Source organism: Helianthus annuus, chromosome 11 (genome assembly GCF_002127325.2).
Source record: "Helianthus annuus cultivar XRQ/B chromosome 11, HanXRQr2.0-SUNRISE, whole genome shotgun sequence".
NCBI classification, from domain to species: Eukaryota; Viridiplantae; Streptophyta; class Magnoliopsida; order Asterales; family Asteraceae; genus Helianthus; species Helianthus annuus.
This window is the reverse complement of record NC_035443.2, coordinates 92,378,379-92,405,860: the sequence shown is the minus strand read 5'-3', so window position 1 is coordinate 92,405,860 and position 27,482 is coordinate 92,378,379. Positions and strand designations below refer to the sequence as shown.

General features: G+C 37.0%; 1 long non-coding RNA gene across 1 annotated transcript; it reads left to right on the top strand.

The window, feature by feature from the left end:
- Positions 1-7,361: 7,361 nt before the first annotated feature.
- On the top strand, positions 7,362-27,383 carry LOC110892151. The gene is made up of 3 exons (XR_002565870.1): positions 7,362-7,563; positions 27,124-27,225; positions 27,339-27,383. It is a non-coding gene; the product is annotated as an uncharacterized LOC110892151 (long non-coding RNA).
- Positions 27,384-27,482: the final 99 nt, after the last annotated feature.

Below are 27,482 nucleotides of genomic sequence, written 5' to 3'. Positions count from 1 at the left end.
TATTATTATGCCATCAAACACATTTTCACAGCCACGATTTATATTTTTATAACCTCCAAACAAGTCAACAGCAATCATATGCGCAGATTGATTAGTCCCAAGAATATTGTCGACCCCTTTTTATTATCATGTAAACAGTATCCCTTATTCTCCAATCATATAACCAAACCCCAATATAAAGGTAACTACCACCACAACCATTTTCATGCTTTCAAATCAACAACTTAACACAATTTTGAATCTTATGTATATCCAATGTCAACAGTTAACATTTAGACCAAGTTAGAAAACACAACGATACAAACATAACCCAAACACTGACCGATGGGCTACAAGATGAAAGGGATGCACACCGGCACTGTTGTAGCCGCGAGTCGGAGCTCCACCGGACAACATGCTGGCCCCGAACAACTAACAACGGTGATGCGGGCTTGGCTGGTGACCCGGGGTCACACAGCCGCCCACATGTTCAATGGGTCAGCGGCCCGTTTAACTTTCTGGCCCACAATCAAAGGAATTCGACTAACATGTTGCACGGTTTGACATTCACTTCACAATTAAATCACTTCCTAATTTTCTCATGTCTTACTAGTAACATTATGGCACATAAACAAATCATCACATAGTCATTCGATTCTGTTATACCTCTATGATTACCCATCCATTGATTCACCATCCCTTGTCATGCATATGTCACAACCCACAAACAAGGATATTCTTTGCATGAATTATGGCACAAGTTAGATCAGAATACAATTATTATTATCGCACATGCAGCCCACTAACATGAAACCCTAGATCATGCACAACCAATCACAAGTTTCACATAACTGTTACACGTAATACGGTAATTATACTAACCTGAAAGATGTATTACACTAAGCATAATAGATAAGCTTCAAGGGAGACAGGAATTTCGAAGAAGGGGGGTCTTGAGGCCTGCCGACGTGAACAACAAGAGAAGTAGGGTTTGGTTTGATATGTTGTGATGATGAGAGACATGGGGATGATACGTACACTCAATTATAAAGCCAAACCTAACAAGTGGGCTGATCCAATACTCATTAAATGTTACCACAGCTGGGCCAGGTTTGATTAAAGCCCACTCGGGGTAGGTTGGGCTCGATTCATGCTTGTTCGGGTCGAAGTGAAATGTATCGCAATGATCACTAATGTGGCCCAATGGCTGGTAGCCCAAAAGTGCTAACAATGTTAACTCCTCGGATTAGTTATTCGACACGCAGAAACGTTTTAACGGTTTCTTGTAGTTAAACAATTACGCACAAGTAAACATATCCAATCAGGTCATTCATTTAGCAATTACATTCCAGTCACAAGTGTTTACTTAATTTTTATCATCGCAGAGAATATGAATGAGAAATAGCAAGAAACAGGATCGCGTGACTACGAGACACTGACCTTGAAAGTTCGGGTTGTCACAGAAAGTATAAGCGATTGTTTAGATCGCTTACCTTACGACCCTATATAAGCACAAATCTAAAAGTGATGAGCTAAACATGTTAAAACATGTTTAAAGAGGTTTGAGAACAGGTTTGGTATCAAAACAAAGGGTCTTGATACCCAAGAGTAGTTTGGTTACAAAATACGCAAGAATACACATTTTGGCCGAAACTACGACTCGTCACTATGCCTAGATAACGTGGTAATCAGTAGGTATAGTCACAAGAGACTAAAATCATTGTGATTACGCTCACGTTATGAAGTTCAAACAACTTCGTGTTGACCATAAATTGGTCAATGCAGAAAGTCAAACAAAGTTTGACTTTCATGCTAAAAACGCGTAAAATAATGAAAGAATACTTACAAAAGGTCCTAGAACGGAAGTTTGACCCGATTATTCTCAGGTATGAAGTGAAATGACTTCAACTTAGAGAGCAATCAGATCAAGTGTGAGGATCAAGTGCAAAGGGGTTGGGTATTTACAGATTTCATAGAAACGTTAGGATCGTTTCTTAAAACCCGAGCTTCGATCTGGACCGTACAAGTGCACCCACTGATTTAGAAAACTCTGGGCGCCCCTAAACCAGCCCATAGAAAGCTAAAAACCATTTACACAAGAGGGAAACAGCTGGAATCAAGTTTCTGCTGAACTGGGCATGGCTTACAGACCGTAAGCATGTCCATACGGCCCGTAAGGACTTGGCTTGCTGGCAGAAACTTTCACTAATTGGCAGAACAGGCCCTGAGTCTCCGAACTTGATTTTTGATGCGTTTTGACACGTTTAAGCCCCGTTAACCCCATTTCAAGGCTCTAAAATGAAGTTAAAGAATAGGGAACATGAAATGTGCACAAAAATATATCGGCTGTCAGTTCGTTTGGCCGTACGGTTACGTTGTTCAGTTAATTACGACAGAAGTCGTAACGGACGCGAAAACGATCCAAATTGCGAAACGAATGAAGTTTTATCACACCGATCACTAAAATAAAATATTTAATGATTACATAAATTTTTGGATGTCCGGATGTATTCAGAACGTAAGATATGCGCGAAAATGCAAACTTATGCACTTTTTGACACTTTTAGTCCCTAAATGACCAAAAAGTTTATTTAATCATACCGAACCCCTCAAAGCCTATTTCTAATATATGTAAAGGATATTTAGGGCATGTTTAACTTATGATCATGTTCCAGAATGTTGGTTACAGTACGAATCGACATACTTTCGCAGTTTGTCGAATTTAGTCCCTGTAAGCGAATAAAATTGATTTCGACACACCAAACCTTCCAAAACTTATTTATAAGTTATGTAAAGGTTATTTAAGGTATTTTAAGCCCATGTCACTATTCCGGAGTGTCTGTCGCGTTCATCTGATTACGTTTACGCATCAGTGCGCGTATAACTTTCCAGAAAGCGATTTAGAGCTCGAAATCGAACAAGAATCGATATGTGTTAACAATACACATATTTATACAAATCCCAAGTATAAAATACAATATTTCATTGATTTGGTATTTGTTTGATGGCCGTGGAGGCACAGGTGTCACAGGAAAGGGGGAAAACTGAGCCCGCAATGTCACACCCTTAATTTCCACATGCGGAGTATTCCCGCAAGGCGTGTGACTGACCAAGACCATGCTACCAATCATATTAAAGTTAAAAAGCAATGTTAAAGTTAACCGTGGAAGCATAAAGTTTAATAATCCAAACAGTAGTTGAAAAGTTCATGGATATTGTTAAGAACCCAATAAAGGTTCAACGTAACCACTACACTCCCCCGCTGCAAGCTCCTGTGTTGTACCTAAGGACCTGCAAAGCATGTAGTAGGGTGTCAACATAAATTTGGCGAGTTCACGGTTTTCCAGTTTTATTCCCACAAACTTAAGTTGTTAAATTACTCATTTATAAACATGCCATGCCATGGGGAGTGTAACACCCCGACCGCGTAAAACAACAAACTGTGGCGAAAACGTCAGGGAGTCACATCGCAGGATAAATTGTTTCACAACACATGGTAATTGAAGTTTCTTTTTATTGATTAATAAGTGTTTTACATTGTCTTAGATTAAAAGAAACAAATTCAAACATATTGTCTTTCATATTTTAGGTCATTAAAGCCCGCGTCCATCCTATGTTATGCGTCATATCATCAAACAATAGCTCCTGAAACATATGTGAAAAGAAAGTCAGCATAAAAAGCTGGCGAGTACATAGATTTTGTGAGTGTGTTAAATTCATGGCTTGTATAGATTGCAATACCTCTTACGACTACTAGAGTCGATAAGTTAAAAACCTTGAATCAAAGGTTTTTGGCATTGCAATGTAATTAACCAACTAAAACACATTGGTTAATGTTTGTGAAAACCCTGTTGCCATGAATCTGGACTAAATCATTTGCTTTTGTAAAATCAAGTAATAAATCGTCTTGAAAGAAAATTTGTATGGTTTATATCATTAAGCAAACATCGTTGCGTGACATCGTTTAAACGCATTTGTTCAAGTGAAATAGATAACGCTACGACATGTAATATGATAAAAGCACTTATATATAGGAATTACCAGCGGCGTATCCACCTTGCTTTTATCACATTACACCTGTCTCGTTATCTAATCACTTACCATAAACCAATCGTCCAAATCGTCCGTGTTATAGATTGTTCGTTTTATAAAACCAATCATCATTCGTCCATGTTATAAACCATTCGTCCATCATCTGTGTTATAAATTGTCCATGTTTTAATTGTGAAAAACTTTTGGTAATTCTATTTGAATACATTCAAACCTGTGTGTGACACCCGGCTATTTAGGCTGTACCGTACAAATGTAACATGTGTCATGAATAAATAAAAAGGCTGTATTTGACTGATATTGATGTTTAAATGTGATATTTAATGTGTTGGTGAATCCAAACATTGATAGAAATTATGATGGCAATGATAAGATGAACGCTTATCGCGTAACGAATAAAATGCGAAACGAACGTCGGTGACCACCCGATCAATGTTAAAATCCTAAAAATAGTCTGTTATGATTAGAATGGTAATTTTAATCATGTCCGGTAGGAAAAATAAATTAAAACGCTAAGAAATTCTATTTTTTTTTTAATTTGAGCGCGTACCGCGCGATACTGCGCGTATCTAACAAAATACTATCAACGCAGCCAGTCAAGGCAACTGATAATTATTTCAGTCATATTTTAGTGACACTATTTATATAGAATGATAAAAATAATTTAAAACGCACTAAAACAGGATTAAAACGCTAGATAAAATACCCGGTATCCAGTAAAATACTAGTTTTCACTCTATATTGCATATATATGTGTATGTAAAGGTGGTGTGTGTGTGAGAGCATGGAAGGTGGCGGCATATGGAGCTCTCTCTCTCTCCTCTCTCTTACAGTTGTTGGTCTTGGAGGATGTACATGATGATTAACCTTTTCAAGAATCCTCTAAAATCTTTGCAATTCCAAGAAACACAATCAAACTAAATCACTTCATTCTCTCTCTCAATAATCTCGGCTGAAACACCCCTTATCTCATCCATTTTCAAAATTCCAACTTTGTTCTTGAGAACTCAAATCCATTTCAAGGTGATTTCAAGTCCATTTGAAGGTTTAAAGGTGATTCCAAGGAGTTTCAAGCAAGAACCAAGCTTTATATCATCTTTTCATTCAAAAACCCACTTGAATCTTGAAGGTATAAAAACTATTTTTCTTAAACATGTTCTTGATTCTTGGTGATGAAGATGATAGTAAAAGGTTTCTCTTGTTCTTGGATTTAAACATAAAACTTGAAACTAAAACAAATGGGTTTTTAAAGAAAAATAGAATGAATGAGAATGTATGTATATGTGTGGCTGTATGTATGTATATATGTATATGAGAGTTGAGTTTTAACTTTTGATTAAATCTTGTTAGATATGATGTTTGAAAAGTGATGCATATGCAATCTAGAGAATGTTCTAAAAGGGTTTTGTGATTTGAAAAGGACTTGTTAAAAAGTGAACTTTTGGAAGTTCATGTGTTTGTATATATGTCGTGTATGTGTATGTATATGTGTATGCGTGCATGTAATTTTTGTCACATACTCATAAAGGTAAGAATACCTGCATTTATGTATGTATGATTAGATGATTATGGATGAAATATGTTGTGATTTGTAAGAACATGGAGTTAATATGTTCTTGGGTGTATTTAAATCATGTGTAATGATGATGATGTTATATGAGTGCATTAGATGCACATACATGGACATGCATGTTGATATGTAATCATGAAAAGATGATTTACGCATAATTTGATAAAAATAAGTTTTGATCAGATATGAATATTTTGAATTGTTAAATGATATTAAACTTTGTCTTAAAGTTTACTAGCTTTGCATGTTGTACTTAGTGCTTTATGAGTTGTAAAATATGTGAAATCACATGATTTATGTGACTTACACAAAACTTCACTAATCTGATTATAATCATCATTATAATCAGTAAATAACATGTATTGTGTTAAAATATCAAGTCATTCCAAGTTGGGATGGTTATAGTAACGTTTAACGCAAAACTATGCGGTACAACGGTAAAAAATCGGCTTTTCGAATGATTTCTATAAAACAGTTTTAGATCAGTAAGTAAACTAATATTTTTAGTTTAAATATAAGTATTTTAACTAATTTTAAGTTTACTTGGTGTTTGGTTGGTCATACGTGACTTCCGACGCCCGAAAACGTTACCGAATCACTAAAATACGTGTTTCACAATGAACACTAGTATGGGTTATTTTTGGGTGAACCTTATGTGTTAAAATGTGTTATGTCATTTAGACATGTGAATATGATAATATGTTAAGTGTTGACCTGATAGTGGGGAATTTGGACTATGCATGTACACTTGTGCGTTTAAAGTGGTAGAATCGGTAAAATCGTGTTAAATGTGTAACTTGTTTGTCGAGCATGAAAACTGATACATATGAGTTATTTCATGTATGCATGCCTTAAAAATGAGTTATTTCATGTATGCATGCCTTAAAAATGACAAAATAAATAAGTTAACGAGATTTCACGTATTACGATGCTTGAATTATATGTACGTTTATGTATATATATTACGACGCATAAATCGTAGATATATTACGTAAAACGGGTGTGTTAACAGATTTACATGATAATGGTCACCAATAAAATCGTTCAATCTTGAAATATATATATATATATACTACTTATATAAGCATATAGGAAGGACAGAAATGGTCATTTGCCACTTTACAACCATTTGAAGCCCATTGTACAACCTTTAAAGCATGAAGGTGTTGAAACTACCTTTTCAACACACGCAGAACTGTTGGGCGGGATATCTAATTTGTGGGGGGATTTCAATTTTTGAATCCTTTGCTCATCCCAAGACACCCATTACCTATTCTTTCACTATCAACTTTTCAGTTTCTGTCAATATGCTTTCTTCTCCAGAGAACCCCTTTTTTTGAACGATGCAGAGAAACCCTAAAACACAAAATTAGTCGGATCTTGAAGGATTTTCGACCTGAAATCGCTGTTAGGGGGCTACAATTAAACGAACAAGAGGCTGAGAGGTATGGTTTCTGTGGTTTACTTAATTCTGGTACTGGATTATGTTGATGGCTACTCTAATTCTGAACTCATGGTTATAAACCCTATATATTTTTTCGAATCTTTATATTTGTATACGAATTTTTTGATTTTTTCAGTTGTTCAGTGGATGATCCAGATCTAGATAATCCATATCTCCGGTTTAGCAGGTCTGTTAACTTCGTTAGTCCATCATTAAAAACCCCTCTCATATATCTGATGATCCAGATCTCTGGTTTTTTGACTTTTTTTTATTTGTTGTTAGTTTCGTTTTGATTCAAGGTTTTAAAAGCCCTCTCACCAGATCTTTTCATCAACCTTCTCTCTCTCTGGCGACTCAAGCACATGCCAACGATTAGGGTTTTGGTAAGAACCGCCACCATCATGACTCTGGCAGTGGCTGCTTGTGGTGTTTGATGTGTAAATTGTTGATTTGAACTTAACGGCGGAGGAAATGTGAAAAATTAGGGTTCCGCTAGAACCTCAGGCGACGACGACATAAGGTATTTGATGTGTGTAAAATGCAACATATAAATTACATCAAATAAGGCATAAAACTAACCCTTTTTAAGTACTAATGTTGGAAAAAGAGTGTTTTTGTCTTCCTTTTGTATTTTCAGGATGAAATGAGCTCCAATTTACAAAAGAAGCAAAAAGACAGCCAATTCTAACACAAATACAAGAAAAGGGATAAAAGTAGACTGCCCGAACCCTCAATGGCATCTTCCCAAGCAAAGAAGAGAAAACAGAAGCCTGAACACGCCCCGTGCTCAGCCAGCACGGGGTCGTGCCCAAGAAGCAGCAGAAAAGACAAACCTGTATAAGCTTCTATTGCCCACCACGGGGCCGTGTCTAGTGAGCACGGGGGCGTGGCGAAAGTACAGCAGGCGCATTAATTGTAATTGCAAATTACAATTAATGAAGAGAGATAGTGTCAGACGGGCACGGGGGCGTGTCCAGCGGACACGGGGCCGTGCCCAGCCTTCTGTTCAGCCTATAAATAGGACTGCTTGGCTTCATTCCAATCCATCCCTTGGCACACCACCTCTCTCACACTTCATCCACCACCCACCACCACCATAACACCATCATCCACCACCATCATCCATTGTCCATCGTAGAGTGTGTGAGTCGTCTCGGGATCCAAGATTGATAGTAAGAGTTCTTGACAATCAAGGCCATGTTTGCCTAAGTCTCTTACATCACTTGGTGAAGACAAGTGTTTAGTATAATACTTTTTATTTTTAATCTTTTGCACTTTTTATTTGGTTTTGTATTAATGACTTTAATAACTAGTTACTTATGTTGAAGGTGATCTTTCCTTATCGTTTGTCCGTGGTGTCTTGGCATTATTTTACTGTCTATATAAAATAAAAGATTTTCACCATTCATATCTCCACGGTCTATATGGAGGTATGTTGGCTACCTGGTCGGGGGTTAAGGGAACGGTTTGGTAAGGGTCTTGCCCTTGTTCAGCGTTTAGAGGTCCTGCAAGGGACCTGGGTCAAATTTAGTAGGATCTCCTTCAATGCCCATAGGTATTGGATGGCGGGGATCCAAACTCTTTGACCCCCTCATAAGTTAACTACTATTAATACTATAACCCGGCTATTTAGGGCTGTATCCCTGCTGACTCAGACTACTTAGTCGAGGGTAACGTCACCGCCAAAAGCGGGGCCTACCATAATTTGCATTAATAACTTAATTCATTATCTTCCAATAATCCAACCTTTTAGGATTGTATCCTTGCTGACTCAAACTACTGGGTTGAGGGTAACGTCGCCTTCAAAAGAGGGGCCTACTACAATAACTAAGATAATCTCTTAAAGAAGTGCAAAAGTGCGAAATAATCAAAGGTTATACTAATACACGAGTCGGATCCAAGTGATTCATCTTGTCTATCTGTTTTTATTTTATTTTTATTTTTTAGCATTTAGTTAGTTTTTATTTTCTTAGTTTAAAATCATTTTTCTAACTTTTTGATTTGATTAGACGTTGAGGATAAACCGGTACTAAAAGCTCTTGTGTCCTTGGACGACCTCGGTATCTTACCAACACTATACTACGTCCACGATGGGTGCACTTGCCCATATGTGTGTTTAGTGTTAGTAAATATCGTGTTTTATAAATTTAAAACTTGGCTAAAGGTGTAAAAAAAGGGCTTAATTATATTATAAAAATATATTACACTACACACGCATCAAGTTTTTGGCGCCGCTGCCGGGCACACAAGGATTTTAAGAAAGCTTAAAATCGACGGCCTAATCAGTTTTTCAAAACCTTTTCAAAACGCGCGCACATTTTTCTGCATTTTAGTTTAGTTTGCATTTACAGTAGCCTGAACACGGGGCCGTGCTTGCTGAACACGCCCCCGTGCTGCACATTTTTAGTTAGATACCCAGATACAGAGTCTGAACACGGGGCCGTGCTTGCTGAACACGCCCCCGTGTCCAACGTGACCAGTAACTTTAATTAAAACGCCCAGATACAGACCCTGAACACGGGGCCGTGTTCACCCAACACGGGGCCGTGTCCAGCTTCTGTTTCCGTCTTATTTCTGTTTTCTGGTCCCGAGACTCAGTTGTGGTCTGTTGAGTGGTTCTTATGGATCAATACTCAAGAGGTTACAACTACACCTATGATGAGGATGATTATAGGGGTAATTATTGCACTAATTGTCGTAACGCACGCTCGGTTCAATATAATAACTCATATCAACCATCCAATTCATACAACCACTATGAGGAGCCCAGGTACGAGCCATCAACTTCATACACATCCTATGAAGACCAAAGGTATGAACCTCCTCCCTCATACTCATATTTTGATGAACCAAGGTATGAGCCCTCATACTCATACTTTGAAGATTCAAGATATGAACCACCACCTTCATACTCTTATTATGAGGAACCATGGCGTGAACAACCCACCTCATATGAGTACTATGAAGAACAAAATTTCGACCCTTATCCATCATATACTTACAATGAAGAACAATGGTGTGAACCATCTACTTCATATGAGTACTATGAGGAGCCAAGGATCGAACAACCGGATTCAAGCTTAGAGGATCCAAATTCTTTTTCTCTCACCGAAGTGACCAATAGGATATTAGAACACATTAAAACTATCGAACGTTACATGAAAGAATCTCGCGCAAGGGAAGAGGAGTCCCGCGCAAGACAAGAATTAAATTGTAATAATAACGTAGAGATAGTTGAAAATGTAAAAATGGAAGAACAAGAAAGTGAAAAACCGACACATGAGTTAAACAATGAAAAAGGTGAATCCGATAACGTTAAAGTACAAGAAGAGTCTAATTTTGAAGAAATTAACCTCTTGTCACCTACTTTCGAAAATCATTGTTTAGTAACCCCTCATGCTATATTTTTAAAAGAGTTAAACACTAGTGCTAAAATCAAAGAAATAGTGAGTGTTAAGTTAACTAATGATCAAACTTCGCTAATAAAAGAAGATCCTTTTGAAATTAACATTACACCGGTTCCGTGTTTCTTTCAAAATTAATTTATTAGTAATATCACCATTGACAAAGATCTTTGTGTTAACATAATACCTAACTACATTTTTGAAAAATTAAGTATTAGTGATTTTACTCCACTTCGAATACCCATTTTTCTATCCGATCGAAAAGTGATAAGATCAATCGGTGTAGTTGAAGATGTTTTGGTTCAAACAAATCAAATGGTAATCCCAACCGACTTTGTCATCCTTGATGACGCCCCTCTAGTCTTGGGAAAACCTTTTGTACAAACTCATAAGGCTTTAAAAAACCGGAAATTCAACAATCTACCTCTTCAGTTAGGGGCATTCAAAAGAAGCATAGATCTTGAGCGTTCAATGAAATATCCTTTTGGCAATAATGACCCCCTAATTGAAGATGAAGCAGAACCACCCGATACAACTAAAGAAGATGACCACTTTGTCGAAGAAGAGATCGCCATAGAACAAACCTTTAAGGTTCTTGATCTAGATGAGCCACAAAATAAGGTGTCTTCTAAAGACCCACCCATTGAGCTCAAAGAACTTCCTAAAGGTCTGGAATATGCTTTTCTAGACAAAGATGGTGGTTTACCTGTAATTATTTCTTCTAAATTAAGTAACATAGAAAAAGAGAAACTAGTTAATCTATTTAAAAAACACAAAAATGCGATCGCTTGGAAGCTTGTAGATATTAAAGGAATAAGTCCTTCCATGTGTACGCACAAAATTTTAATGAATGATGACTACAAAACAGTGATTCAACCACAATGAAGAGTGAATCCTAATGTTCAAGAAGTGGTTAAAAATGAAGTCATTAAGCTACTTGACGCCGGACTAATCTACCCTATCTCCGATAGTCCGTGGGTAAGTCCCGTCCAAGTAGTCCCAAAGAAAGGAGGTATGACGGTAATAACTAATGAGAAAAATGAATTAATACCAAGAAGAACCGTCACAGGATGGAGAGTTTGTATAGATTATAGGCGATTAAATGAAGCGACAAGGAAAGACCACTTTCCTTTGCCTTTTATTGATCAAATGTTAGAACGACTATCCGGTCATAAATTTTATTGTTTCTTAGATGGTTTTTCAGGTTACTTTCAAATACCGATAGCACCAGAAGACCAAGAGAAAACAACTTTCACATGCCCCTACGGAACTTTCGCATATCGACGCATGCCATTCGGTCTATGTAATGCACCTGTAACATTCCAACGTTGTATGGTAGCCATTTTCCATGATATGATAGAAAAGACAATGGAAGTCTTCATGGACGACTTTTCCATCTTTGGAGACTCATATGACCAATGCCTCGACAATCTTGAACGAATGCTATCCCGATGTGAGGAAACTAACCTCGCCCTTAACTGGGAAAAATGCCATTTCATGGTTACAGAGGGAATAGTACTCGGTCACAAAATCTCAAGCGAAGGAATGGAAGTTGATCGAGCAAAAATAGAAACTATTTCTCGATTACCTCCACCATCCTCCGTAAGAGCAATCAGAAGTTTCTTAGGACATGCCGGATTTTATAGAAGGTTTATCAAGGACTTTTCAAAAATTTCAAGGCCTCTAACAAAATTACTTGAAAAAGATGCACCTTTCATCTTTGACAAGGAATGCAATCAAGCATTTCTAACCCTTAAAGAAATGCTAGTCAATGCACCTATCATGATAGCGCCCGATTGGAAATTCCCTTTCGAAATCATGTGTGATGCAAGTGACTTTGCCGTTGGAGCAGTCTTGGGACAAAGAAAAGAAAAGCATTTCCACCCAATCTATTATGCTAGTAAAACGCTTAATGATGCACAAGAAAATTATACAACTACCGAAAAAGAATTACTAGCAATGGTATTTGCTTTTGATAAATTCCGTTCTTACCTTGTTCTTTCTAAAACTGTAGTCTATACAGACCATGCAGCCATCAGGTACCTCTTCAAGAAACAAGATGCAAAACCCCGTTTGATCAGATGGATTCTACTCCTCCAAGAATTCGACATCGAAATCAAGGACAAAAGAGGAGCAGAAAACACTGCTGCGGATCATCTCTCGCGCCTAGAAGACCCAGCTTTGGAAGCGACCAGGGACGAACAAATCAACGAAAAATTTCCCACCGAGTCCTTGGAGATGATGGAGAGTAGACAAGAGCCATGGTATGCCGACTATGCTAATTATCTAGCTAGTGGTATAGTCACAAAAGGATGGCCGCATCATCAAAGAAAGAAATTCTTTGCTGATGTAAAGCATTACTTTTGGGAAGATCCTTATCTTTTCAAAATATGTGCCGACCAGCTCATCCGAAGGTGTGTCCATGGTAATGAAGCACGAAGAATTCTCCGTCACTGTCATGAAGGTCCATACGGAGGACATCATGGTGCTGCAAGTACCGCACGAAAGGTATTTGATTCAGGGTTTTATTGGCCAACCATTTACAAGGATGCACAAAACCTTGTAAAGACATGTGATGCTTGCCAAAGATCAGGTAATATTTCTTCCAAAAACGAAATGCCCCAAAATGGCATTCTCATTTGTGAAATCTTTGATGTGTGGGGACTCGATTTCATGGGACCTTTCCCACCGTCAAAAGGAAACAAATATATACTTGTGGCAGTCGATTATTTGTCTAAATGGGCGGAGGCCGAAGCTCTTCCAACAAATGATGGAAGAGTAGTGGTAAAATTTCTGAAAAAATTATTTTCTCGTTTCGGAACACCAAAAGCTTTGATAAGTGATAGGGGCACCCATTTTTGCAATCATCAACTCGAAAAAATATTAACAAGGTATGGGGTCTATCACCGGGTCTCAACAGCGTATCACCCTCAAACAAATGGGCAAGCCGAAGTGACTAATCGAGGTTTAAAACGAATACTTGAAAAAACCGTAGGACTAAATAAAAAGGAATGGGCCGACAAATTAGATGATGCTTTATGGGCCTTTCGAACTGCTTATAAAACCACTATAGGCACGACCCCATATAAGCTCGTCTATGGAAAGAGTTGTCACTTGCCGGTAGAAATAGCTCACAGAGCCTACTGGGCAATAAAAAATGTAAACTTAGACTTAGAAACTGCCGGTAAAAATCGATTTTGTCAAATGAATGAATTAGACGAACTAAGGAATTATGCATATTCTAACTCCGAAATTTATAAGGAAAGAATGAAGAATTTCCATGACAAATATATTAAGACTAATGAATTTCGGATAGGAGATCAAGTTCTATTGTTTAATTCACGACTTCGATTATTTCCTGGTAAACTAATATCTAGGTGGTCAGGGCCTTTTTCCGTCACCCATGTTTTTCCTCACGGTGCAGTAGAAATTAAAACTCGAAATGGGATACCATTTAAAGTCAATGGCCAACGGCTAAAACTCTACCGAGGATCCATTGAGGATGAGGAAGAGGAGATCTCGCTTCAAACGGTTAACGAATAAACTCAACATCGTACCTGACATGTTACGAACAGGCAAGTGTACGTCAAAAACAACCGGTAAGTCTTCTAACCATTTGCGAAAAAAAAGGGGCATGCACACGAGCACAAAAAAAAATTAAAAAAAAAACTTTGCTCGGCACGAGGCCGTGTCCGCTGGACACGGGGCCGTGTCGAGGCGACTGTCGGGATAAAACCCTCTTTTCACAACAGTTACCTCATTCCACACGCCCCGTTTTGCCGAAAACGCTCTGGTTCCAGGCGATTTTCCGCAGATTTCCGACGTCACTACCACGTTTAACAACATCAAGGTATGATTCTATCATCTTTAGTAGTTAGATTAGTTACTTGCATGTAGTTAAAACATCAAAAATTGGGGAAAAATCTAGGGTTCTTCGTGTTCATCCGGATCGAACTTCAAATTTTTGATGCAATCTGTTACTAGTAGTTTAGATTAGTGTAGTAGAAAGTAAATAAACATGTATTGTTGATAGATTCGTTCGATTTCCTACTAAAACCCCAAACCCTTGTTTTTGAACTGAAAAAGACGAAATTGGAAGGGTAAACGGTTTGTTTTGGGAAAAACGACAATTAGGGTTTCATTTTCGGGGGAAACCGCAACTATTGGGCTAAAAATTTTCAGGTTTTCGGAACCGGGACGAAAAATGAAGCTTTTGGGTTACAGACGCCTGGACACGGGGCCGTGCCCACTGAACACGGGGCCGTGTCCAGCCCACTGTTTGCAGTTTCTTTTAAAATTTCTTTGTTTCGTACTAACTTTTGGTGTATTCTTTCAGATGTCAAAGTTCACAAGGTTCAACGCAAGCGAACTCGATGCTAGGGCACGATATGAGATACTCCAAACAAGACCGAGGAGTACCCTAGGCGAGCATGTACGGACTTGTTAACCATGGTGAACCAACTAGACCGATTCAACAACATCGTGACAGGGCCACTAGCAGTTGCATTGAACACTCAGCTTCGGTCGGTGCCTCAATGCACAATGGAGTTTTACAGTACTTTCGCTTTCAAGTCGAGGGTTGACCCGTTTGACAATGAAGGGGTCGCATTTCGGTGTGGCGGGACACAGTACTCAATCTCCATGGCACAGTTTGGATCTATAATAGGACTATACGGTGAAGAAGAATCGGGAAATGAGGAAAACACTGGGGGATTACGAGACTTGGATGAGACCGAACGTCAAGCCGCATGGGCTCAAATAGGTGAAGGAATCTACAACCCTAGCAGCACTAAGAGTACCAAACTGAGGGACCCGCTATACCGCTACATTCACAGGCTCCTCACCTACTCGCTGAACCAGCGTCACGACAGTAGTGGCGTTGTGGGGTTAAAAGATTTGGTTGTCCTTCACTGCATCCACAACCGGAAGCCTCTCGATGTTCCATATCTCCAGTTGCGAAACATGCATCTCAATCGCCTTGCTCGAGCTCCAACACCTATCTTCTTTGGGGGATGGGTGTACCATCTTTTCAAGCACTTCACGAACATTCCAAGGTCCTTTGAAAGAAGTCCGTGGTCGGGACGAGTTGACTACCACATTTGCCGAGCCATGAACTTGCTTTATGAGGCGGAAGACGGGACGGTGAGTGTAACAACTCTCGCTAAAATTAATACTTAGTATGATTAATAAATCAGTTAATCAATATTAATTAAGCTAACGAGATTAATTAAGCTAAGTAAGGTTTATTAAAAATAGATATATATGGGGTCGTATAAGAACGTTTAATATTAATAATAAAATATATTATTTTTTTTCCTTACTCCGTTTTTAATGAAACTTAGGTTAAAACGTAGATAAAAATATGCTCGTTCTAAAAACATATTCGTCGTTTTATAAAACGTTATATTTTAAAAGTTATACGAGAAAAACGAGTGAAGCAGCTGAATTAATATATATAAGCAAGCTAGCTAGCATGTCAAGCAGGTAGGCAGGCACGTCACTATCCCACATCGACAGAAATTATGTTGAGGTGCTTGCTTGCTTGCTTGCTATAAATAAGAAGCTTAGGATTCATTTTTCTTTGCTCATTTCTTTTCTTCTTCTCTCTATACGTTGGTGTTCTAACCAATAATCACCGATATGATATTCTGTTCGGTCGATTCAGGAACCAACTAACGGAATCCAAAGTATTATACTTTGTGAGTTCGTTAAACGGAATCCAAAGTACTATACTTTGTGAGTTCGTTAAACGGATGCCAAAGTACTGTCTGAATAAGACTACACTTTGTGAAGTTCGTTAAGGTTCGAATCTCGTAACTATCGTTGAGGTTTGATTTGGGTTTTACACAAATACGTATTCCATTCTGTTAAGCTATATGTTTAACTACCGAAAATACTCCCCACCACACACACATGCGAATCACTAATTAGTATAGCAGGGTGCTGCTATGATACAGGGTATTAACTCGATCGCTATTACGATTCATTTTCCGACCGATCAATATATCCAATGGATGTTTAAGTGCCACCCACATTAGGGTTATACTTTGTCATTCGTCGTTAAATCGATGGATGTTTAAGTATCGCACTTTGTCGTTTGTTGTGAGAATTTGATCTCGTGAGTTATCGTAATTGTTGTATTAAGTTACCTACCTAGTTCGTGTGCACTCGGTTACAAGGCTAAATCAATAGGCTAAGCTTTGCCAGTATAAATCTGCAATATATCAAGGCTTATCTGTAGACTAAACTTTGGCCGTATGAATCTGCATGTTTATAATGTGAGTCATTCTTCTTTTTAACTGTTTTCTCACAGTTTGTGAGTAAGTATTACAATACCTCAAATTATTTTCAAGGTTATAATTACAGGGATTAAGTCTTTGTAATCACCAAATTACAGCTGGTATGTGGGGTATTGTGCACATTACTATTTTTATCACTCTATGTGAGTGAATATTACTCTATGTGAGTGATTATTACTCTGTGTGAGTAAACCGTCATTATTGGGGCGACGGGACCCAATAGTGGTATGACCACAGTCACAGATCCGGTCGAGTGACAAATACCCATTCTTGATAATTGGTTGATAAAAACATTGTAATCGCTCTTAATACTGTAAATTATAACAAATATGTTTTTGTGCAAACTGAATGAACTCACTCAGTATTTCCCGCTGACAAAACCTTTTTAAAACGCGTTTCAGGTAATTACAGTAGATTGGAGTAAGGATTAGATCCAGCACTGAAGGACTTCTAGAAGTGGCTTATTACATTAATTAAATCAAATTAAGAAATATCGTTTTTATATTAAAAGCTACCTTTGTAAAACATGGGTTTATCCCATCTATTTAATAAATAAAATCCGGTGTTTCTAAACTCTGATATTTTTCCTAACTCACGGTCCTGATGAAATTTCCGCTGCAATGTTTTCAAAATAAAAATAATCACCGGTACCACTGGACTGCTCACGGCACCCGATTCCGTCCAGGGTGGGTCGGGGGTCGTGACAGAAGGTGGTATCAGAGCTAAGCCACTGCTTTAAGCCTATAAGTGTTGTGATAATAATACTTAAGCTTAAATAAAAAGAGTTAGGAGATTTCTATTAAATGGTAGCACAGCTGATAGCAGTTAGACTTGAACATAAGAAAAGATGCCTTAGTATAAGTTAAGCCACTGGTTTGAACAATTAGGTGTTATAATAATACCTAAGTGAAACGGAGAATTAGAAACTTAATATTATCTGATAGCACTCCGGATGATATTTAGACTTGAACTTAAGAATTTTGCCATAAAATAAACTTTAAGGTAAATTACTTATATAAGTATAATGTAATGGATACTGGTATGACGGTTAGCAGGCAATAGCACTTAATTGCTATTTATTCTTGCTTATTGATATTATTTGGTCTAGAATAAAGATATGTTATGGGAATACAAATTTCCTTGATTCTGGATAAAAGCCTTAATAAAAGAGGCACTTTTTGAAAAGATACTATTTATGGGAAATAGAAAATTTTCTCCGGCAAAACTGGGTATAGAGTAGCAGACTCTCCAGCTTGTCCGGACATATTGAGATTACCGCTCCGGCGCGAACCGGATAAGGCGGGGTAAATGATATGTCAAATCAGTGACAGAATTTCCCTAAATAGTATCATGATCAAATACCTGAGTGGTTCTTGGAAATATGAATCTGTTGAATACATTGACCTGATAAATGGTATGTTTATTTCAGCATGTGAAATATGTGATTATATAGATAGGTACATCTATAAGGAAATTCCAAAAAACCATAAGGATTGACAAATTGAAATAAAGCACAAGCATCCGTGTCTAGAATTCTTTATCAGGAATCTCTTTTCCAATATCAAACATTATTTTGTTTGATCATTTACCTCGTAACTCATACAATGAGAACTCTTTAAAGATGGGATATCATCGAAAGTATAAAAATTTACAATGCACAAGTAAGAAACATATAAAGTTGTGCTAATGCACAAGAAAACACATGAAACTTAAAATATACGTCCACAGACGTTGAAATATATCACACACGACTTTCCAAGGTAAGAACTTTGAAAAGTATAAATTGGGCACGATGACACCAATACTAATTCTGTCAGTAGAAAACTACTAATAAAAAAGAAGCACTTTGCCACGTGATCCTACAAACGATCTACATTTCGCTGAGGTACGTTGGAACAAGATTTCACAATCATCGGTGCACAGTCTAAACTAAGTCATAATTATTATCACTGAAAAAGGAGTCACATACCTTTGCAAATCCCCTATTCCATTTCAGTTCATTCGACATTCCTTGATAATGGCACTTAACAACGGGTATCACACAAAATTCCAGATAAAAGTTCTTATATTCCTTTCGTAGCAATTCTGACTTCTGCCTATAATAAGTTGACTTTCGTGTTCTTTTAATGGTCATCATACCATAAAGAATTCTTTCATAATAGCAAATATTGATCCATTTCGTTTCTAGGTAAATCCATACGATACACATGCACTATTTGTTGCGCATGTGGTTCATTTGAGTTATAAGACCCTAGGAAGGCTTCATTCCAAATTATTGTTTTATCCAACCTCAAATATCATTTCGCTATACTTGATCTTTGCATTGTAAACCGCGTTTTGCAAAATGATTACTCTTTGATATTTGATCGATAAATTTTTTGAAAAACTCGATTTTCTTTTTGAAGGTTATACATGGTTTCTGTTGTGATCATGTCCGAACTTCCTTATTAAAACTCGTTTTATCCAAACCCAGTTAACTTGCTCTCAATACGTAATCAATTCGAAGTCCCATATGATGGATTGAAACCATCATATTCAAAATAGTCCCAACAAGCACTTCAATTCTCTTGAACCATAACATGCTTGTTTAGTCTTCGAATTCATCAAATCATTTCTTTGATCACGATCACTTTGTGATGACATTTTCACAAATTTGAAGATTGCGCTAATCTAGGATTTAATTATTTATTTATGTATATTGAATCCGCTTTGTTGATTTATTTTATGAAAGCAATCTTAACACAATTGTGTGCTAAGATAATGATCCACCATTTCATATCCTAATCGAGCCTTTCGTGATATTTCTTACCTTATCATCATTGATCGAAAAACATTATATAAACTTAATTGATTATATATAGAAACTTACAATATAGTATTCCTATATTTAAAATTTTTGTTAAAACCATTAAGGTAAAGAATTTATATTTTTACGTATAAAATTTTGTTTGAAGTATATTCTCATTTAAGTTTATGCATTTATTATTGGCAATTAATATTAGTTTTATTATTAGTAATAATATATTAATAGTAATAGTGTTAGTATTATTTTTAGATACTAGAGTTATTATCAGGGGCATGTATTGAATAGCCTAGCCTTAATTAGGCATGGACTGGCCACCTATGCTTAAACAAGGCAGCACTAACCAATACCCAACCATGATAATAACCAGTTAAGGAGAAGACATATTTTCATAAAACAAATACAAGAATTAGATGAACGAATAAAATTTTTTAAATAACTATCTAAGTAGTCATGGACAAGACATTTTATAAACAATTGTTCATCTTGATTAATATTCCACAATTATTTATAGAAATATTATTTTATAATATATGTATTTTAATATATTAAAATATCAAATATTATTTACGCAAGCCAATATTTAAGTATGCTTAATATTAAAATAAACATCTATTATTATACCCTATTATAAAATCTTATAGTTAAACATACTTGATTTTTTTAAATGATAATCGTGAGTTCTACGGTATTGGGTAAACCTATTTACAAAACATATATCATTATTACCACGGGTTTTGATACTTTAAACCTATCTATGTTTATTATTCTACTTATGATAACATAAAAAGGAAAAAGGATTTTAATAAATTAAAATATCACCTATCTTCAAACATTTTGATTAAAATCATCTGAATACAATTATGTATTAAGACAAAAATACACTAACTTTATTGTCTTCTCATGTATTCTTACAAATCACCCATCTCCGTATATTGATTTTTTCATATCATAATTCAATATGTGACAAATCACTCCTATGCTTTTATTCCATTTTGAACCTGTCGATTCTAAGTCTTCCTCAGTTGCCAATCAAAATAAGCTTTCTTTTGACAAAGAATTTTACTAAATTCCAAAAAGTTCTTCACATTCATTTTAAGAATCTATAGATCATATATCATTTGGCTTGAACCCAATCACCTTGAAAAAAAAATATATATATACCATTTCATCTTATTCGTTTGAACATTTCATCTTTTGAAATATCCAGAAAGCCTCCTTGAAACTCTCAAATTCGAAAACAATAAATTTATTCGGTCATCATTGAATTCTTTACAAACCCTTTGCAGCGTCCGAATAGATTTGTAGCCTGTGCTAAACCCTATTCATACGCCATTCGTTTGATTTGTCATATTCTTGGTACAATTATGTACTCAGATTACGATACACTAAATTCTATTGTCCAGTACCATTTAAGTAAACGATATTGACTTTCGGATAATCATTGACAAATCATTTTCCATACTTCCATTCACAAATAGATATTTATCAATTCAGAATCTCCCCTAATTGATCAAAGTAAGTTCATTTCGGATATTGAATCCAATTGTTTCTATAAATCATTTCTATTTTTAAAATTCATACCCCTCAAAATATCTTTTGATTCCATTCCGCGATACATTGTTTCTCTTAATTAGAAGAAGAAACATAACCCAAGAAAATATCATAGTCCAAATCTCGAGGACGAGATTTTATTAAGGTGGGGAGGATGTAACAACTCTCGCTAAAATTAATACTTAGTATGATTAATTAATCAGTTAATCAATATTAATTAAGCTAACGAGATTAATTAAGCTAAGTAAGGTTTATTAAAAATAGATATATATGGGGTCGTATAAGAACGTTTAATATTAATAATAAAATATATTATTTTTTTTCCTTACTCCGTTTTTAATGAAACTTAGGTTAAAACGTAGATAAAAATATGCTCGTTCTAAAAACATATTCGTCGTTTTATAAAACGTTATATTTTAAAAGTTATACGAGAAAAACGAGTGAAGCAGCTGAATTAATATATATAAGCAAGCTAGCTAGCATGTCAAGCAGGTAGGCAGGCACGTCACTATCCCACATCGACAGAAATTATGTTGAGGTGCTTGCTTGCTTGCTTGCTATAAATAAGAAGCTTAGGATTCATTTTTCTTTGCTCATTTCTTTTCTTCTTCTCTCTATACGTTGGTGTTCTAACCAATAATCACCGATACGATATTCTGTTCGGTCGATTCAGGAACCAACTAACGGAATCCAAAGTATTATACTTTGTGAGTTCGTTAAACGGAATCCAAAGTACTATACTTTGTGAGTTCGTTAAACGGATGCCAAAGTACTGTCTGAATAAGACTACACTTTGTGAAGTTCGTTAAGGTTCGAATCTCGTAACTATCGTTGAGGTTTGATTTGGGTTTTACACAAATACGTATTCCATTCTGTTAAGCTATATGTTTAACTACCGAAAATACTCCCCACCACACACACATGCGAATCACTAATTAGTATAGCAGGGTGCTGCTACGATACAGGGTATTAACTCGATCGCTATTACGATTCATTTTCCGACCGATCAATATATCCAATGGATGTTTAAGTGCCACCCACATTAGGGTTATACTTTGTCATTCGTCGTTAAATCGATGGATGTTTAAGTATCGCACTTTGTCGTTTGTTGTGAGAATTTGATCTCGTGAGTTATCGTAATTGTTGTATTAAGTTACCTACCTAGTTCGTGTGCACTCGGTTACAAGGCTAAATCAATAGGCTAAGCTTTGCCAGTATAAATCTGCAATATATCAAGGCTTATCTGTAGACTAAACTTTGGCCGTATGAATCTGCATGTTTATAATGTGAGTCATTCTTCTTTTTAACTGTTTTCTCACAGTTTGTGAGTAAGTATTACAATACCTCAAATTATTTTCAAGGTTATAATTACAGGGATTAAGTCTTTGTAATCACCAAATTACAGCTGGTATGTGGGGTATTGTGCACATTACTATTTTTATCACTCTATGTGAGTGAATATTACTCTATGTGAGTGATTATTACTCTGTGTGAGTAAACCGTCATTATTGGGGCGACGGGACCCAATAGTGGTATGACCACAGTCACAGATCCGGTCGAGTGACAAATACCCATTCTTGATAATTGGTTGATAAAAACATTGTAATCGCTCTTAATACTGTAAATTATAACAAATATGTTTTTGTGCAAACTGAACGAACTCACTCAGTATTTCCCGCTGACAAAACCTTTTTAAAACGCGTTTCAGGTAATTACAGTAGATTGGAGTAAGGATTAGATCCAGCACTGAAGGACTTCAAGAAGTGGCTTATTTCATTAATTAAATCAAATTAAGAAATATCGTTTTTATATTAAAAGCTACCTTTGTAAAACATGGGTTTATCCCATCTATTTAATAAATAAAATCCGGTGTTTCTAAACTCTGATATTTTTCCTAACTCACGGTCCTGATGAAATTTCCGCTGCAATGTTTTCAAAATAAAAATAATCACCGGTACCACTGGACTGCTCACGGCACCCGATTCCGTCCAGGGTGGGTCGGGGGTCGTGACAGTGAGCTTCCAAAGAACGCAAGGTTATGCATGGAACCCACAGGAGGCCCTAGTTCTTCACGCACCACCTCCCCACTACCAGTACCAACCCCATGGCGATCCGGGTCAATCCTCCTCACAAGGAGGCGGTTTTCCTAACTTTCAAAGTTTACATGATCTTTTGCAGGAAAACCTCATGTGTACCAGGAACACCTACAATCTCGCCAACAACACATACCACCGGGTCGGAGCTATTGAGCGCAACATGAACGATATACAAGATGATATCGGTAGCATCCGGGAGTATATGGCGGGGCATGGGGGTGGAGGTGAGGATAGCGATGAAGACATGGAGTAGGAGGCTTGAAGGAACAAGGAGCGGGTTGGTGGTGAGCCCACAGGTTTAAGCACCCTTTTCTATCGAACAATTTATGGCCTGCGTGCCACTTGTTGAACAATTTACTTTCCTGAACTACTTTTTATTTCCGTTTTATTTTTCTACTTTATGCTTGGGGACAATTAATTGTGGTAATGTAGGATGTTTTATGATTGCTTGGTGTGGTATTGAGTGATGAAACAGGTACAATGCAAGGGTTAGAGTGCTAAACCTTAGCACTTACAGGCCCAAAATGGAGAAACCGGGAGACAAAACTTGTTTTTCAGGCTCACAGACTGTCCACACGGGGACGTGTCCAGCCGACACGCCCCCGTGTTCATCTCCCAGACCTGCTGTTTGGCTACTGACCTGCAATTATTTGCCAGACACGGGGCCGTGTCTAACCAACACGCCCCCGTGTTCACCTTCTGTAAGTTTCCGATACTGGCAGTTCACCACGGGGTCGTGTCCAGCGAACACGGGGCCGTGTTCAGACTGCCAGTAACATAATTCTTTGCTTTTTAACACCACATTACACATCCAATCAACCTAAAAATTTATTTTTGGGACACATTGAGGACAATGTGTAATTTAAGTGTGGGGGGAAGCTAACACCTTGAAATTTTGCAAGTCCTAACAACAAGCCTTACACAAAACTCTATTGGAACCGCTAAACACCCCAAATTTTTTTCAAAAAAAAAATAAAAAATTTCATTTTTTCTTACTTGTCTAAAGTTTAAGTTGGGAACCCTAAGATTAATAAGGTTATATTTTTATAAAATTTACAACCAAAAGCGTCGTGATAACAAGAACCAACATAAGAAAATTATGAAACGGCATAACAAGTCTAGTTAAAATTTGATTATATATACTTGATCACATTAAAAACCCATTCCCACAAAAGTGAGTTTTGAGCCTTTATTGAGCATACAAATTTACATCTTTAGACTAAATGCTCATTTTTCGTTTCTTGTGTGAATAGCCGCCTGGTTCTTACAACTCTAGAACTTGCCACGACGATTCATTCCCGGTCCTTACCAACTTAAACCCAAGTAAGTAAATGATGGAGGCATTAGGACTAACCATTTTTCTTTCTACACCATTATTTTTCATTTTTTTTACCACCTACCCAAAATCCCCCTAGTTAACCCCTTTGAGCCTAAACCTTTCGTTTCTTTACCCTAAACCCTTTTTACCCACCAAAAACCCTTTTTATTTTTCACCCCTTATTTTAGTAACAAGCTCGGTTTTTCGCAAGCTCGTTCTTTTATGTGACTAAAAAAAAAATTTATGATGATGAAGTTAAAAACAAACAAAGCTATACAAACAAAAGCTTGTTTGGAGAAATATTTCAAAATAAAAAGTCACAAAAAAAATTGTGTTACGAAAACCGACGCTTTTTACGCTTTTCGCCCTTTTACTAACCACTAACCCAACCACCCACCTTTAGCCCAAGCCTAACCCTTCACCCAAAAAGTCCTCTTGATATTTCCAAAGGTATAAAGTTAAAAAGGAGGAGGATTGATTGCTTGGCAAGCCTATGGAAGGCGTAAGCTCCATGCCGCTCTCGAGTGATTCACTAAAAAAATACACCTTCGGCCGAGTGTTGAGTGATTTCTCCCGTGAGGTATGTGAACTTGTATATAAATAAAATTTTAAAAAAGGCATGTTATGCCCAAATAAGTAATTTATCCTATGAAACGTTCTAAATAAATCATAACGAATAGGATTGTAAATAAATAAAAATAAAACCCGAAAACATCTTGGACTCCCGACACTCTATGACAAGCCAAAAACCTTCTCTTCTACCTATTCCATTTGGGAGTGTAAGCCACATTTAAAGAGTTTTGCTTGAGGACAAGCAAAAGTTCAAGTGTGGGGATATTTGATGTGTGTAAAATGCAACATATAAATTACATCAAATAAGGCATAAAACTAACCCTTTTTAAGTACTAATGTTGGAAAAAGAGTGTTTTTGTCTTCCTTTTGTATTTTCAGGATGAAATGAGCTCAAATTCACAAAAGAAGCAAAAAGAAAGCCAATTCTAACACAAATACAAGAAAAGGGATAAAAGTAGACTGCCCGAACCCTCAACGGCATCTTCCCAAGCAAAGAAGAGAAAACAGAAGCCTGAACACGCCCCGTGCTCAGCCAGCACGGGGCCGTGCCCAAGAAGCAGCAGAAAAGACAAACCTGTAGAAGCTTCTATTGCCCACCACGGGGCCGTGTCCAGTGAGCACGGGGGCGTGGCGAAAGTACAGCAGGCGCATTAATTGTAATTGCGAATTACAATTAATGAAGAGAGATAGTGTCAGACGGGCACGGGGGCGTGTCCAGCGGACACAGGGCCGTGCCCAGCCTTCTGTTCAGCCTATAAATAGGAGTGCTTGGCTTCATTCCAATCCATCCCTTGGCACACCACCTCTCTCACACTTCATCCACCACCCACCACCACCATAACACCATCATCCACCACCATCATCCATTGTCCATCGTAGAGTGTGTGAGTCGTCTCGGGATCCAAGATTGATAGTAAGAGTTCTTGACAATCAAGGCCATGTTTGCCTAAGTCTCTTACATCACTTGGTGAAGACAAGTGTTTAGTATAATACTTTTTATTTTTAATCTTTTGCACTTTTTATTTGGTTTTGTATTAATGACTTCAATAACTAGTTACTTATGTTGAAGGTGATCTTTCCTTATCGTTTGTCCGTGGTGTCTTGGCATTATTTTACTGTCTATATAAAATAAAAGATTTTCACCATTCATATCTCCACGGTCTATATGGAGGTATGTTGGCTACCTGGTCGGGGGTTAAGGGAACGGTTTGGTAAGGGTCTTGCCCTTGTTCAGCGTTTAGAGGTCCTGCAAGGGACCTGGGTCAAATTTAGTAGGATCTCCTTCAATGCCCATAGGTATTGGATGGCGGGGATCCAAACTCTTTGACCCCCTCATAAGTTAACTACTATTAATACTATAACCCGGCTATTTAGGACTGTATCCCTGCTGACTCAGACTACTTAGTCGAGGGTAACGTCACCGCCAAAAGCGGGGCCTACCATAATTTGCATTAATAACTTAATTCATTATCTTCCAATAATCCAACCTTTTAGGATTGTATCCTTGCTGACTCAAACTACTGGGTTGAGGGTAACGTCGCCTTCAAAAGAGGGGTCTACTACAATAACTAAGATAATCTCTTAAACAAGTGCAAAAGTGCGAAAATAATCAAAGGTTATACTAATACACGAGTCGGATCCAAGTGATTCATCTTGTCTATCTGTTTTTATTTTATTTTTATTTTTTAGCATTTAGTTAGTTTTTATTTTCTTAGTTTAAAATCATTTTTCTAAGTTTTTGATTTGATTAGACGTTGAGGATAAACCGGTACTAAAAGCTCTTGTGTCCTTGGACGACCTCGGTATCATACCAACACTATACTACGTCCACGATGGGTGCACTTGCCCATATGTGTGTTTAGTGTTAGTAAATATCGTGTTTTATAAATTTAAAACTTGGCTAAAGGTGTAAAAAAAGGGCTTAATTATATTATAAAAATATATTACACTACACACGCATCAGTATTCTTCTAATTCTGTGTTGATTTACATTTATCAGTGCTGAACGAATCTGTTTGTTCATACTTTCATAGCAACAACAAGCAATTGACTCCGATGATGAAGAATACCAAGACAATACGTCCACAAACAACCCCTGTCTGGTGAGATTCGGCCTTTTAAAATGTCTTCTCAAGGTCTATTCTTTCACTCTCTGATTGTGTTATGTTTATTTGTAATGTAATTAGGTGTGATTGTTACGAATAACGACTAATTATTGTTGTTGTTTTGATTAATTGTTTGTTATTAGGTTTTGGAGCAATTGAGTGGCCAGTCCCCTGTTTTTTCCAAGGGTAATATCCATTTTACACTTAATTTTGTTCTTGTTTGTATATTAGAAATCATTCTTTTTGTTTTTTTTATCAAGAAGTTAAATGCTGCATTGTTCTTGCTA